The following is a 14,226-nucleotide window of genomic DNA, read 5'->3' on the forward strand; positions in this document are numbered from 1 at the left end:
AAGAATTTCATTACAATCATGGAGAAATTGAATTTTAATATCATGCATAAAGGATAAGTTTTTATATCAAAAGTGTTATTTTTACCATTTTTATTTCATGCATAGAAGTATGCATAATGGATAAATTTTTATATCAAAAGTGTTATCTTTACCATTTTTATTTCATGCATAGAAGTATGCATAATGGATAAATTTTTATATCAAAAGTGTTATTTTTATCATTTTTATTTTCATGCATAAGAGTATGCATAATGATAAATTTTTATATCAAAAGTGTTACTTTTATCATTTTTATTTTCATGCATAGGAATATGCATAATGATAAATTTTTATATCAAAAGTGTTACTTTTATCATTTTTATTTTCATGCATAGGAATATACATAATGATAAATTTTTATATCAAAAGTGTTACTTTTATCATTTCTATTTTCATGCATAAGAGTATGCATAATGATAAATTTTTATATCAAAAGTGTTACTTTTATCATTTTTAATTTTCATGCATAGAAGTATGCATAAGAGTTGATTATTTTATTATAAAAGTGTGACTTATATCATAATTGAATTTCATGCATAGAGGTATGCATAAAAGTTGATTATTTTATTGTAAGAGTGTTACTTTTTATCATATTGGATTTCATGCATATAGGTATGCATAAAAGATATTCTTTTTATACTAAAAGTGTGATTTTTCTCATAAATGGATTTTATGCTTAACTTAGATGCATAAGAGAAATTCTTTTATTCTAAAAGTGTAATTTCCTACCAAACTGAATTTATGCATAAGAAGATGCATAAAAGATTGATTTTAATTTCGAAAGTGTTAGTCTCCTTAAATGGAATTTATGTATAAATAAATGTGTAGAGAAATCTTATATCAAATATAAGAATTCTCTTTTTTTTTTTTTTTTTAAAAGATATGAAATGTGATAAGATGTGATAAGAGGTGTATGAGATGTGATAAGAATTGATAAGATGCGTATGGAAAGTGATAGGATGTGATAAGATGTGTATGGGATGAGGTAAGAAGTGTATGTGATAGAATAGGATGTATATGGGTTGTGATAGGGCGAGAATGGATGTGATGTAAAAGATTAGATGTGAAGACATATGGGGTTACATGAATGGGAATGTGGAAATGGATGTATGTATGTGGATGTGTGGATGTGGAGATGGGAGTATGGATGTATGAATGTGAAAGTGGATGTATGAATGTGAAAATGGATGTATGCATGAAGATGTATATGCATAGATGTGAATGTGGATGTAGATGTGGATGTATAGATGTGAATGGGAATGTGGATGTGGATGTATGTATGTATGTGGATGTAGATGTGAATGTATATATGTGAATGGGAATGTGGATGTGGATGTATGTATGTATATGGATGTAGATGTGGATGTATAGATGTGAATGTGGAATGTGGATGTGGATGTATGTATGTATGTGGATGTAGATGTGGATGTATAGATGTGAATGGGAATGTGGATGTGGATGTATGAATGAGGACGTGATAATGGATGTATGCATGTAGATGTGGATATATGGATATGAATGTGGATGTGGATGTATGAATGAGGACGTGATAATGGATGTATGCATGTAAATGTGGATATATGGATGTGAATATGAATGTGGATGTGGATGTGGATGTATGGATGTCGATATGGATGTGTATGTATGAATGTAGATATGGGATAGGGATGTATAAATGAGGATGTGAAAATGGAGGTATACATGTAGATATGGATGTATGGATGCGAATGTGGATGTATGGATGTGAATGTGGATATGGATGTGGATGTATAGATGTGGATATGGATGTGTATATATGAATGTGGATATGGGATGTGGATGTATAAATGAGGATGTGAAAATGGATGTATGCATGTAAATGTGGATGTATGGATGTGAATGTGAAAATGTATGTGAATTAATGTGTCGTCGATATGAGGAAATGGATGAGAATGAGTACACATTGAATGGAATGTGGAATAAGTAATGTGGACTAAGGAGGGATAATGTGGAAAGACGAGAGTTCGATTTAGAAACTGTATTTTGTGACTGTTTGTAAATGACTGTTTTATGTCAAGAATGCTGGGGAAGCATTTTGACCATCTTGTGGATTAAGGTCATGAAGACCTAACTGTTAAAGTTGCAACTGCTGACGGAGAGTCAATGGAGGACGTCTCGCGTAGCAAGGTCGACCGAGGTCTTGACCAGCCTCGGTTCGATTTAAATGGTGAGCTTCCGGTACGGTGGATGAGGGACCAAGGAAGCGGCCTATGAGTGAAGCGCTAGGTCACCTGCGAAGGATCCTAGAGGGTGCTGACCATACGGTGCTCGGGCTCTGGGTCGCCCAGGATACCCACGCGTGCGTCGAGGAAGATATTGGAACAAGGAGGAAGAGTTGTTTTGTGAAACCGGGCATGGATCTGGTTGATTGACCTTGCTGGTCTTCAATGGATGAGTCCATGGCTCTTTATATGGATCTGCTGGTTGATCTTGCTGATCTTCAACGAGAGTCCATCTTGATTTTTATAAGTGATTATATTGCCGAGTATTATGGGCTAGGAACTATTGAAAAGGCCCCTGTGTGGACAGGTGGTGAGCGTTCTAGTTGCCAATGATGCCATAGATACTCTGATGAAGGAATGATGGGAAATTATGAATCAACCGGATAAATTGAAAGATTGTGATCAGTGGTACTATGGTTTCATTAAAGGATTGTTTTAAAGTTAGCTGATGCTAAGAAAAAGGCAATTTCATATTGGGTGTGTAAGTGGTGTGGCTAGTTTTATGTTTGCATGAACTTCCGGCTAGGGGGTCTTGGAACTCTTTTCCTTGGTACCCGGGACAAAACCTAACCAAATTCCAAATTGGATCCCATCACTACAGTGGTTGGGCGGTTGGCTAACCCATGGGATCGGATGGGGTTACGCTGGACTGATGGATCCGTAAATCGAGACTCAAACTTTTGTTTTTACGATAGATAAAATAAATCCCGGACAGTAACTGTTCTATGGATAGGAATCAACGGCTGTGCCTCTTGAATGGGGAAAAAAGCGTTGATCCCAATGATCCAAGTGCAAGTTTCTTCCTTAATCTGACCATGTATCTTATAGATGCAATTGGATCAGCTCGAACAGAAATGTTCTTGACTACGTTAGAGTAAAAAGTTATCCAGGTGGAATCGCCCGTACTTTCCGGTAAAGGAAGTTTTTCCGGGTTCGGTTTTGGAACAACCGACGGATTAGTCTCTTATCCGGATATCCGTGGGTGAGGCCCCGAATGTGGGACCCCTGTCCCGCGCGAGAAGTGCTACTTCCGCTGCCAGTATCATGAATCCGTTGCTCGGTGGGAACAGGGATCTCACATGCTTAAAGCCAATCTGACATTATCATTATCAGCCCCCCTCAAAAAGAGTAAGGAATCATCTGTAAAGCATTGAATAACCAGTTGTTTCCTGTTACTCAGCTTTAGCCTAGTTACCCTCCCTTTAGCAGAGGCATGTTCTAAAGCCACAATCAAAGGATGAGAAGCAATAACAAATAATAGAGGAATAAGGAGACATCCCTGTCTAACTAACTTGTTCACTTCAAATCCCCCTACCACCCTCCCATTCAGCATCAACTTGGAATTCTAGCAATTTGAACTTAGCTTGAAATCTTATGGATGAATAATCCTCTTTGAGACTTAGAGTTGAGCCCAAAAACTTTACCCATTTTTTGGCTATTAACCTAATCCCCTCTATCTCTTGGCCATTTTCATCCATAACCTCCTTACCCCTCATCCCCTCAGTCAGCTTAAAAAGATACCCATCATGCTTCCTTTTGTTATTAAAGGTACTCCATTTGTATCTAATTTCCTCTCTCCTGGTACATTTCTCATCTTCACTCGTCAAACCAACTTTACACTTGAAATACCAAGTAGTGTCCTCAATAGTTAACTTCCCAATGTGCCTCTTTTTCTGTAGAGTTTCTAGAAGATCACTCCATCTCTTTCTTTCCTGTCTTTTTTCCTCAGCTCTCAATTTCCCAACCCCTCTGATTATACCTTCCATTTCACTGGCAAAAATCCTCCAAGAGCACTGTATAGTTCCTCTCCTCTTGAGTCTCTCAATTGCCTCTTCAGTCTGTCTAATAAACAACTCATCCTTAAGCAAAAAATTGTTTACCCTTAGTTTCCTAGTAGGAAACTTGTTTAACTCACTTTCTTCCCAACTCATTATATGTCATCCCCATTTTAGAGGCATATGGTCAGATAGAGCAGTACTAGAATCCACATCTATTCTAAGAGTGTGAGGAGCCCACACAACCTGTTAAACTGAAAAAGATCCGATCTAATCTAGAGGATGACCCAAAATATTATAGACTAAAATAAGTATGCCCAAGATCTGAACCCCAATCTCCCATCTCCCACCCATCCCTTGTTGAGATTTTGGGAGACCCAAGCTCTCCATGATGGCAATGATGCTAATCCGACACTAATCACCTACTAATTACACATGATTAAAATGACCTAAGGTGGATGGTGTCTAATTATACACATGATGATGTGTATGTGCAATAGACTCAAATCAATTAGGTTCCAAGATAGATTAGCTTGGACTCATAGAGAGACTTGAGATGTGCAAAGTGCATGAGATGATTAATTGCTTGAAAAATGACCCCTTTTATAGGGTGGAGGTACAAATCTCATGGGACTTCCCTTGCATATGGGATAAATGTCTACTTGCCATATGGCATTTCTTACTCCATACCTCTTGTCTAGTGCACTTTGGCACCACAATTCTCAACACCCCCCCTTGGTGCCAAATCTTTGGGCTACTTCAAGGTGGTTGGATGCGAGTCATACACAAATAAGCTTTCACTCTTCCTAACTCCCTCTATGTGCTAGGGTTTCTTTGACCTAAGATACAAATGTGCTACTTTGGCACTAACCCCCCCTTAATGTCGACATGGCAAATCACAGGTAGGGGTGATAGGCTACTTTGGCCATTTCTCAGCATGAGTACATCATCAGTCTCAGAGTCTGGTTTACAAAATCTTAAGCACTTTTTGTAGAGAGAAGGGGTGAAGCATACATGTTTTCCTTTTTCTTTAAAAGAGTGTTTCTGAAGCATCTATGGCTTCGGTGAAGTTGGCTTGATTCTTTTTCCCATAGCAGTTTTCTTCTAAGTGGCCAATTTTACCACAATGATCACATACAAGTTTAGGCTTGTCCCTATTACAACACTCATTGATAACATGACCAAGTTTTCCACAATGAAAACACCTTGGTAACTTTGTGCTTGCCTGAGGTAGTTGCTTTGTTGTTCTTGAATCTTTCTCCTTTGGTGAAGAGTGCAGTCTCTCCTGAGTGTGAAGTGGGTGGCTTGTGTTTTGCTTCATACTGTAACAAAGAAGACTCTACTTCTGATAGAGTTTTATCCACATTTTGAAGTGTTGAAACAATGGTGTCATATGGCTTTTTATCCACACTATTAAGCAATACAACAATAGCTTCATCTTTATCAATTTTCTTCTTAATTGCATGGAGTTGTTGTTTTACCGCCTTGAATTTGTTGATGTGTGAGGCCATGCTTTCATTGTTTGCTTTGTTGAGCTTGTAAATGCAAAGAGTTGGTGCAATACAAATAAGAAACTTTCACTTCCCACTTTTGATTTTTGACTCCGGAGCTCTTGAGAGAAGCCCCGATGCAATATGAGTGCTTTTGGTGTCAATTCAAGGTTAATGCAAGCTTTGCTAAAACTTGAAAATGTTCAAAACCTGAACAGAAAAATTGGACAGTTTTGACATGCCTACATTGCAGAGAAGATCTAAGAAGATCCAACCGTTGGATCGACTTCATGTAAAAATGAAAGTTGTTTATTACCTCATGATCTATACTTTCAACATTGAGATTTCCAAAATCATCTCTCAGATGCTACTGGGGTGCACTTTACTAAAGTCCAAATTTCAGGCAGTTTGTGCGTAGCAACTGCAGCCTCCTTGTTGGCATTTGGTTTTTTTGCTTGCTCCAACTCACCCAATCGACCAAATGACATCAGATTTGGGCGGTGAATAGCAACCTGTCGGTTTTGCAACATGAAAATCGGGAGGTAGAGGATAAAGTTGGCCAAACCCTTCGATGTGTAGCTTAGCAATAGGTTGAGGAATGTGTGACTAAGAGGGTTTAGGCAATGGCGCAAAGGATTGAGATAATAGAGCACGTCAAATTTGGGCCACAAGCGAGAGAAATGGATAAGATGTGATTAGTGATATGATTAGTCCTAATTGAGCTATGGGAAGACTAATGAGAAGAGGGAAGATAGGTAGGAGAGCTACGGGGAGGCTCTGATACCATGTTGAGATTTTGGGAGACCCAAGCTCTCCATGGCAATGATGCAAATTCCACACTAATCACCTACTAATTACACTGATTAAAATGACCTAAGGTGGATGGTGTCTAATTATACACATGATGATGTGTATGTGCAAGACTCAAATCAATTAGGTTCCAAGATAGATTAGCTTGGACTCATAGAGAGACTTGAGATGTGTAAAGTGCATGAGATGATATATTGCTTGAAAAATGACCCTTTTATAGGGTGGAGGTACAAATCTCATGGGACTTCCCTTGCATATGGGATAAATGTCTACTTGCCATATGGCATTTCTCACTATCTTGTCTAGTGCACTTTGGCACCACAATTCTCAACATCCCTTAAGCCCAGTCTCCCTCTTAAACCCTCTCACTTCATCTTCTCTTGTCCCATCAAAACAATACTCCCCCCACACCTATCCCTCTCTTTCTCAACCATGTTAAAGTCCCCCATAAAGATGCAACGACCCTGAATATTAAGGTTAAATATCTATTCCCACATCCCACTTCTCACTTTATGATTATGAGCCCCATACGCATTTATTACCCAAACCCTCTCCCCTTCTAGTAATATTTCCATAGCCAAATTTCTACCATTAGGATGATTAGCTATAATGTTAGGATACAAGAAACTTTTAACAATAGTCATAACTCCACTATACCCTCCATTCACACCCCTATACATCACTTCCCAATCCTTAAATCTATCTTTCCTCAAAATTTTAGGCCCGCATAAATTATGCTCTTGAATAGCCAAAATGGACAAACCCCACTCCTTAACTACGCCCCAAAAAGCAATGTTCTTCTTTTTATCTTTAATTCCCTTGACATTCCACATGCACCCATTAATTTTTAATGCCTCACTCATGTTAAAAGTAGTTTCAGGCACTATTTCTACCTGCTCCCCACTCCCCCCATGATCCCCCTCCTTCTGCATTTCTTTCCAAGCTTCATCCAGTTGAATTTCTGAACAGAAGAGGTCCCACTCTCCTCCTCTCCTAGCTGGTTAAAAGGATTTGAATACAACAGAGGACATAGGCTGTCTCATGATTTACTTCCTTGTTGTTTAGCCAAGCCCCAACTTTATTAACAGTCTTTGTAGCCTCATCCTTAGCCTGTCTTAAGCTATAGTTTTCCCTTTTACCTTTCTCCACCCTCCGTCTCCTAAAGAATCCTCATTAACCAAAATCCCTTTTCCTTTATTTTCTTCCACACTATTCATGCATGCCTCCTTCTCTTTCGTCGTGTTATCTACCCCAGTTTCTTCCTTATCCTTCATTTCACCCTATGGTTTAGCATGCGTCCCCCTTACACAATTCCTTGCTATATGCCCAAACCCACCACATTTGAAAGATGCCTTAGGAAAAGGCCCAAATTTCAAATTTAGTTCCAATTTTCCTAGCTTGCCGAGATCCACCTCTACAGTTTTAGGAGTCTCTATTGAGATTGAAACCACTAAGATCATGGGGAGACACACCATCCAACCAAATACCAACTGGTTCATCACTTCAATCAAATTACCATAGCTGAAAAATTAATAAATATCATAAAAGCATAACATAGCATGAAAACATGAGAGAATCATTGGGTGCAATCCATCCCCCCTCAAGAAGTGTCGGCTTCGTCCCACTTCTTGAGTATTTATGCTTTATTAATAAAAAATGGTCCATAAGCCAAAAATAGATGCACGCTTATGCATGGCCTTGCCCTTTACAAAAATGGGGGTTGCTTTTTAACACAAGCTTAGTCCACACCCAATATAACAAAAGTGGGCGGCAATACAAAATCTCGTAGTAGACACTGTGGAAAAAATATCAAAATGAGAACCATCCCGGTAATAGCTTGCACCATATCGCCGCCATCATGTCCCAGAGCCAATCCAGCTTACGAGCACAAGGCCCGTCAATCTCACCAACCTACAAGGTTTTTCATTCAAACACACTGCGAGTTAGCAACACATACAAAATCTCGTAGTAGACACTACGGAAAAAATATCAACATGAGAACCATCCCGGTAATAACTTGCACCATATTGCCGCCATCATGTCCCAGAGCCAATCCAGCTTACGAGCACAAGGCCTGTCAATCTCACCAACCTACAAGGTTGTTCATTCAAATGTCTGGCCTAAAACCTGCAAGACACATCCCTGGCGTACTTCCATGTATGGCTGCTGTGGGTGTCTTATTAAGTACATACACCGCTGTGGCACACGCTTCTGCCCAATAATAGTCTGGCATGCTCTTTTCATTGAGCATTGCCCTAGCCACGTCACAAATGACTCTATTTTTCCTCTCACTAACACCATTTTGCTGAGGTGTGTACCTCCAAGGTAACTATCTTCTTATGCCATGTTTCCTCAAGAAATTCTCAAAAGCATGTGAGGACCTCCATTTGTCCTCAAACATTTTATCCAAGAGCCATATTACTTCTCTGCAAAAGCTTTCAAGTCCATAAACTTTCCCAACACTTCACTTTTCTCTCTGAGAAAGTAAATCCAAGTCATTCTGCTAAAATCATCAATGAATGCCACATAATACAAGCTGCCTTTAATGGATGGGTTTTGAGTAGGACCCCATACATCACTATGAACTATCTTTAAGTGGCCTACTACTCATGTTGCCTTCTTTAGGAAATGGCAACCTTGCTTGCTTTCCAAATTGGCAAGCATCACAGACATGCATATTCCCATCATACTTGAATCTGGGCAGCCCACCAACAATGCCTCTTGTTTGCATGTTATTTAACCTTTGTATGTTCACATGTCCAATCCTTTTATGCCACATGTCAATGTCGTGTACCACATTTTGGCCTTTAGAGAACATGGCTGATTTCAACTCAGGAATCCCATCCAACTTAAATAACCTGCCTTCTTTCTTGCCTTTGGCAATGACTCTACATCCATTTTTGAAATCCTCAACGAAGCAACCATGCTCATTGTTGAAACGAACCTGTAAACCTTGTTCAACCATTTGACCAACTGAGGCCAAACTTTTTGTAATAGAAGGCACATACAAGACATCTGCCATAGACTTTGTTTCACCATTGTGCATCACCAATGGTACACTTCCAACATGAGTGGTAGCATGCTGAGAATCATCTCCTGTCTCCACATAGCCTTTCACATCCATTGGCTTCATATGTTGATAGCATGCTGAGAATCATCTCCTGTCTCCACATAGCCTTTCACATCCATTGGCTCCATTTTGGCCTTTAGAGAACATGGCTGATTTCAACTCAGGAATCCCATCTAACTTAAATAACCTGCCTTCTTTCTTGCCTTTGGCAATGACTCTACATCCATTTTTGAAATCCTCAAGGAAGCAACCATGCTCATTGTTGAAACGAACCTGTAAACCTTGTTCAACCATTTGACCAACTGAGGCCAAACTTTTTGTAATAGAAGGCACATACAAGACATCTGCCATAGACTTTGTTTCACCATTGTGCATCACCAATGGTACACTTCCAACATGAGTGATAGCATGCTGAGAATCATCTCCTGTCTCCACATAGCCTTTCACATCCATTGGCTTCATATGTTCAAACCATTCGCCATGACAAGTCATATGATTTGATGCTCCAGAGTCCATATACCAAGTTTCATCACTATCACCATTTGTCATCATAGATCCCACGACATGTTTCATGAAAAACAAGAGATTTGCGCTGCCATCATTACTGCTTGATGCAAAATTTCCACCGTTTACGTTGCCATCATTACTTAAATTTCCACCATTTGCATAATTTCCACCATGTTGTGCATAATGTCCACCATGTTGTGTACAGAAGAAGATATTCAAGAAAGTCAAGCTTGGGTTTTTTGTTGGTGGGACACACACATGACCAAATTAACCAGATGTTAGTAGGTTCTCGATCAAATTGGCAAAGAAAAGTGCATTTGACCTTTCACAGATCTACACCTTATTAGAGGATGCATATGTTCCCAAGCCCTCCAACAAAATCATGGAAGAAACATATGATTTTAGATGCTTTGCAACTAGTGAGGCCACTAACATGCCATCATTTGCACAGCTCAATGATCATAGTTTTCAACATCAATTTAGAATCAAGCAAGGGGAGGAACATACTCTCATGTGGTCCAAAAAATACTCAAACTCTGAAGATTGGTTGCCACCAGTGGAGGGCTTGAAGTTCTTCTTGTTTGTTCCTTATCATGACATTAAAAAAGAAAAGTACATGCTACTCTCTACAATGAGTGAGACATAAAAATCTAAGAAAGAAAATTGCTCTGTTGATTTTTTGCAATGCTTGAACAAGATCAAGGAGACAATATATGCTACACATGTGTATTTTCCAGCGCACTCTCTAGCATGGTTGGAGAGTTTTTTTTGCAAAGTACGAGAAGCTAGTTGAAGAGTTCAAGGATGACACATTTCAGCTATAACATGCATTTGAGTGGCCTTAGTGAAAGGAGTGACAATGTTATAGCTGCTGGTGTCAGCGATGTGCCAATTTTAGCGGAGTTATTATCTCTTGTTCATGAGAAACAAGGGAAATATATGTTGGTCCTAGGAAGAGCACAAAGCATCGACAATAAGACAAAGAAATGTGGGAAGGAAATGTAAATAAGCTAAGTGAGGGCACAATGATCACGGTTCTTGCACTAAACGATGATAATGATAATCCATTTTGTCTTGCAAAAGTCACAAAGGTCTGAGATGTTTTGAATGTTGTGGAAGTGCATTCGTATCACACAACTAGAGAAGATCCATTGAAAGGCAAGTACGATCCTGAGATGTTGAAACAAAGCAGAAAGAGGAAGAAAGCAGGAATTCTCCATGTGGACATGGTCAATCTAGAGGATGTAGAAATCCTTGTGTATGGGTTTGATTAAAAAAAATCTAGTCAATTACACAAGGCAACCATAGAGATATTGAAGCAAAAGGTCAAAGATCTCTCTTATAATAAGGAGAAGAATTTTTTCAATGCAATTATTATAATGTTTTTTGTACTCAAATTTTCATGGAATGTGAAGGTTTTGGTTTGGTCCAAATCAAGTCTTTTTTTTAGAGTTCTCTTGATTTAAGTGATCAAATGTATTCTAAAATGTTTGAAAAGATAGCAATATTTATTAATTTTTTAAAGTGCACCTACAAAAAAAGTGATTTATTTTAAAAAAAAATCTCTAAAAAGTAATCATTTTTTGATATTTTTTGGCACTGGTTAGCATTCATATCAAGAGTAGATGCCTCCTTGCTTTGTCTTTCTTACGAGTGGTCTCTCACTATTACTGGTTGGTTTGCTGAGTCTTTAACTCCCACTCCTTAGTTGGACCACTGATGCGATGATATTTGGAATAACATCTACAAAAATCCTTTGAGCATTTATATATATTTTAACTCTCACTCCTCAGTTCGTTGACCATCGCGATGATGATATTTCTAATAACATTTACAAAAATCCTTTGAGTATTTGTAGGGGAATTAGGCATTCTAACTTCTTGGTCCATACGAGTCTCTAGAGAAATAGCTTCCCAAAGAATAGGCCTCACTCAAGCTAGCATCCTCACTATCACTTGAATTCTCAGTTTTGGGGTCGCTTGGCTCCTATGGGGTTCCTGGGACTGTGAAGCGTGCAGAGATTTGTCTTGAGAGGTTGCTCTTGATCCGGCATCATTCAAGGCACTCTCCTCAAGCATGGGATTGAGTCCAAAAATCCTACTTGACCTCGTATTCATGATGTAAGGGTGATTGACTAAGAGCACTCCTCCACTGCCATAAGTCTAAGAGCACCCCTCCACTACCATAAGTCTAACAGTGGTCCTAGATATCATGGTTTCAACTAATTTTTTGAAACATTTTTTATCTCTTTGTTGAACTTGTGAGCATACATTCACAAGTTGAGTACATACGTTCCAAGTAGGTACATGCATGGCAAGTGAGTTGGGAATGTGCATGGCCAACTCTCAGATTAATCTACAAACGTGTGTTTATAACTTTTGGAACGTGCATGGGGAACCGAGAACGTGTATTGCCAGGAGAGTTACTACCATGCATGGCTACGTTCATACATGGGAACATGTGTTCCTAAATTTGTCACATACGTATGGAATTCTGACAGCTTTGCCACTTGTAGTGGTGGAAATCAGGGCCATGTGATGGCCAATTTTTAATTGTTTTTATCATTATGAGCATTTATGTGAAGAATATTTTATGACCCTTTTCTTAGTGAGAATATTATGTAGATTTCCTCTATTAGACTTACGAGCATTCATTCGGACTTGCAAATGTGCGTACCCGGGCCCACTCAAGTATGTATGCAAGCAAACTAGAGAGTAGTTTTATGTGCTTTAAATTCAAATTTTGCTCTCTAATTACTCATCAATGGTGTATAGTTATGGTTTTTTGATTTGATAACATGCTTTAGCTTTTCCTAACCTACCTAATGATATACATAATGCATTCTAATTATATTTACACAAAGATTAATGGTGTGATTAATTCCTATGATGAAGAAAAGCTTAAGAATTACAAATACAAGAAGAAATCAACCAAAATCAAAGGAAATGGAGTTAGAAACTTAGTTGTAGCCATGAAACTTAAGCCTGAAAGGTTTCTTCATGCTTCATTTCATCAAGGTAAGAAAAAACATCAACAAACAAAGCATAAAATTGGTGGATTTGCACTCTAACTGGACTATGTTAATACTCCAAATGCAAGGTATAGCAAGGGAGTCCTAAGAAAAGGCACTTCCCAGTAGTAGTGGCACCAAAGATGTTTACGGGAGGGCACACACAAGCCTTTCAAGATAGAGAGGAGGAGAGGAGAATGCAAGGGCCATGTTGGTGTGCACCTCAAGCCACTCTAGGTAGAGTAACTCTCTCTAATGGAGAGCTGGGGCCTTAACCACAAAGGAGCTTTGCAATTGGGTGGTGGAGAGAGAGAGAGAGAGAGAGAGAGAGATCTATGCAACAAAGGAGAAGAGAAAAAGAGTACAAGAAACTCAATCACAAGAGCAAAAAGACTCAAACTCAATTGTGAGAATTGGATTATATGTTTTCTCATCATTAGTTAAAATGTCTTATATACAATACTCATTTGTACAATGCCCAGTCACTCAACTAGTTTTCGAGGGCCCAATAAGACAAACTCAATTGTGAGAATGGGATTACATGTTTTCTCATTAGTTAAAATGTCTTATATATAATACTTATTTGTACAATGCCCAGTTACCCGAATAATGTCTAGGGGCCCAATAAGCTAGTTTAGGCTAATTTCCTAGCCTAAATGTACTTCAGTGACATTACACAAGTTGTAAGATCAGTGTTTGACTATCTTCCCTCATTACACAAGTTATAAGCTCAGAGATTTCCCATAATCATTTTACATGAAGCGCATTGTGCGATACAAAATTAGAGCTTGAAGAAGTTTCCATACCACGTAGAGTTACATTAGGTAAAATTTGAACTCAAAAAGGGTCGTATAAGAAATTATTAAAAAAAGAATAGTACATCCAATGAGAGAGCTAGGATTCAAGATCCATGTAACATGGATCTTTTTAAATCTTCTGCTATTAACCTAGTCAATGCTAGTCAAAGCTCACCAAAACTCGAGGTAATACAAAGAGTAAAATTCCCAAAAATAGCAGGCGTGGGTCACCTATGGTCAAATCGAACAAGGGGCAAAGAAAAAATAGCATATTGCCTATCTGACCATTAACTTTGAGTGTAAACAGACTACTTATACTAAAAATAGTAAGTCCAATTGAAGTCACAGGTGTGTCTGGAATACTAAGGCCAACACATGAGCTAATTTTGGGTGCAAATGGGCCACTTCCTAAAAATAATAGGTTTTCAAAAAATAGTAAGTGTGTCTAAGTGGGTCACACGCATGTC

This window comes from Cibotium barometz, chromosome 5 (genome assembly GCF_041138505.1).
Source record: "Cibotium barometz isolate CiBa-2024 chromosome 5, ASM4113850v1, whole genome shotgun sequence".
Classification (NCBI taxonomy): domain Eukaryota; kingdom Viridiplantae; phylum Streptophyta; class Polypodiopsida; order Cyatheales; family Cibotiaceae; genus Cibotium; species Cibotium barometz.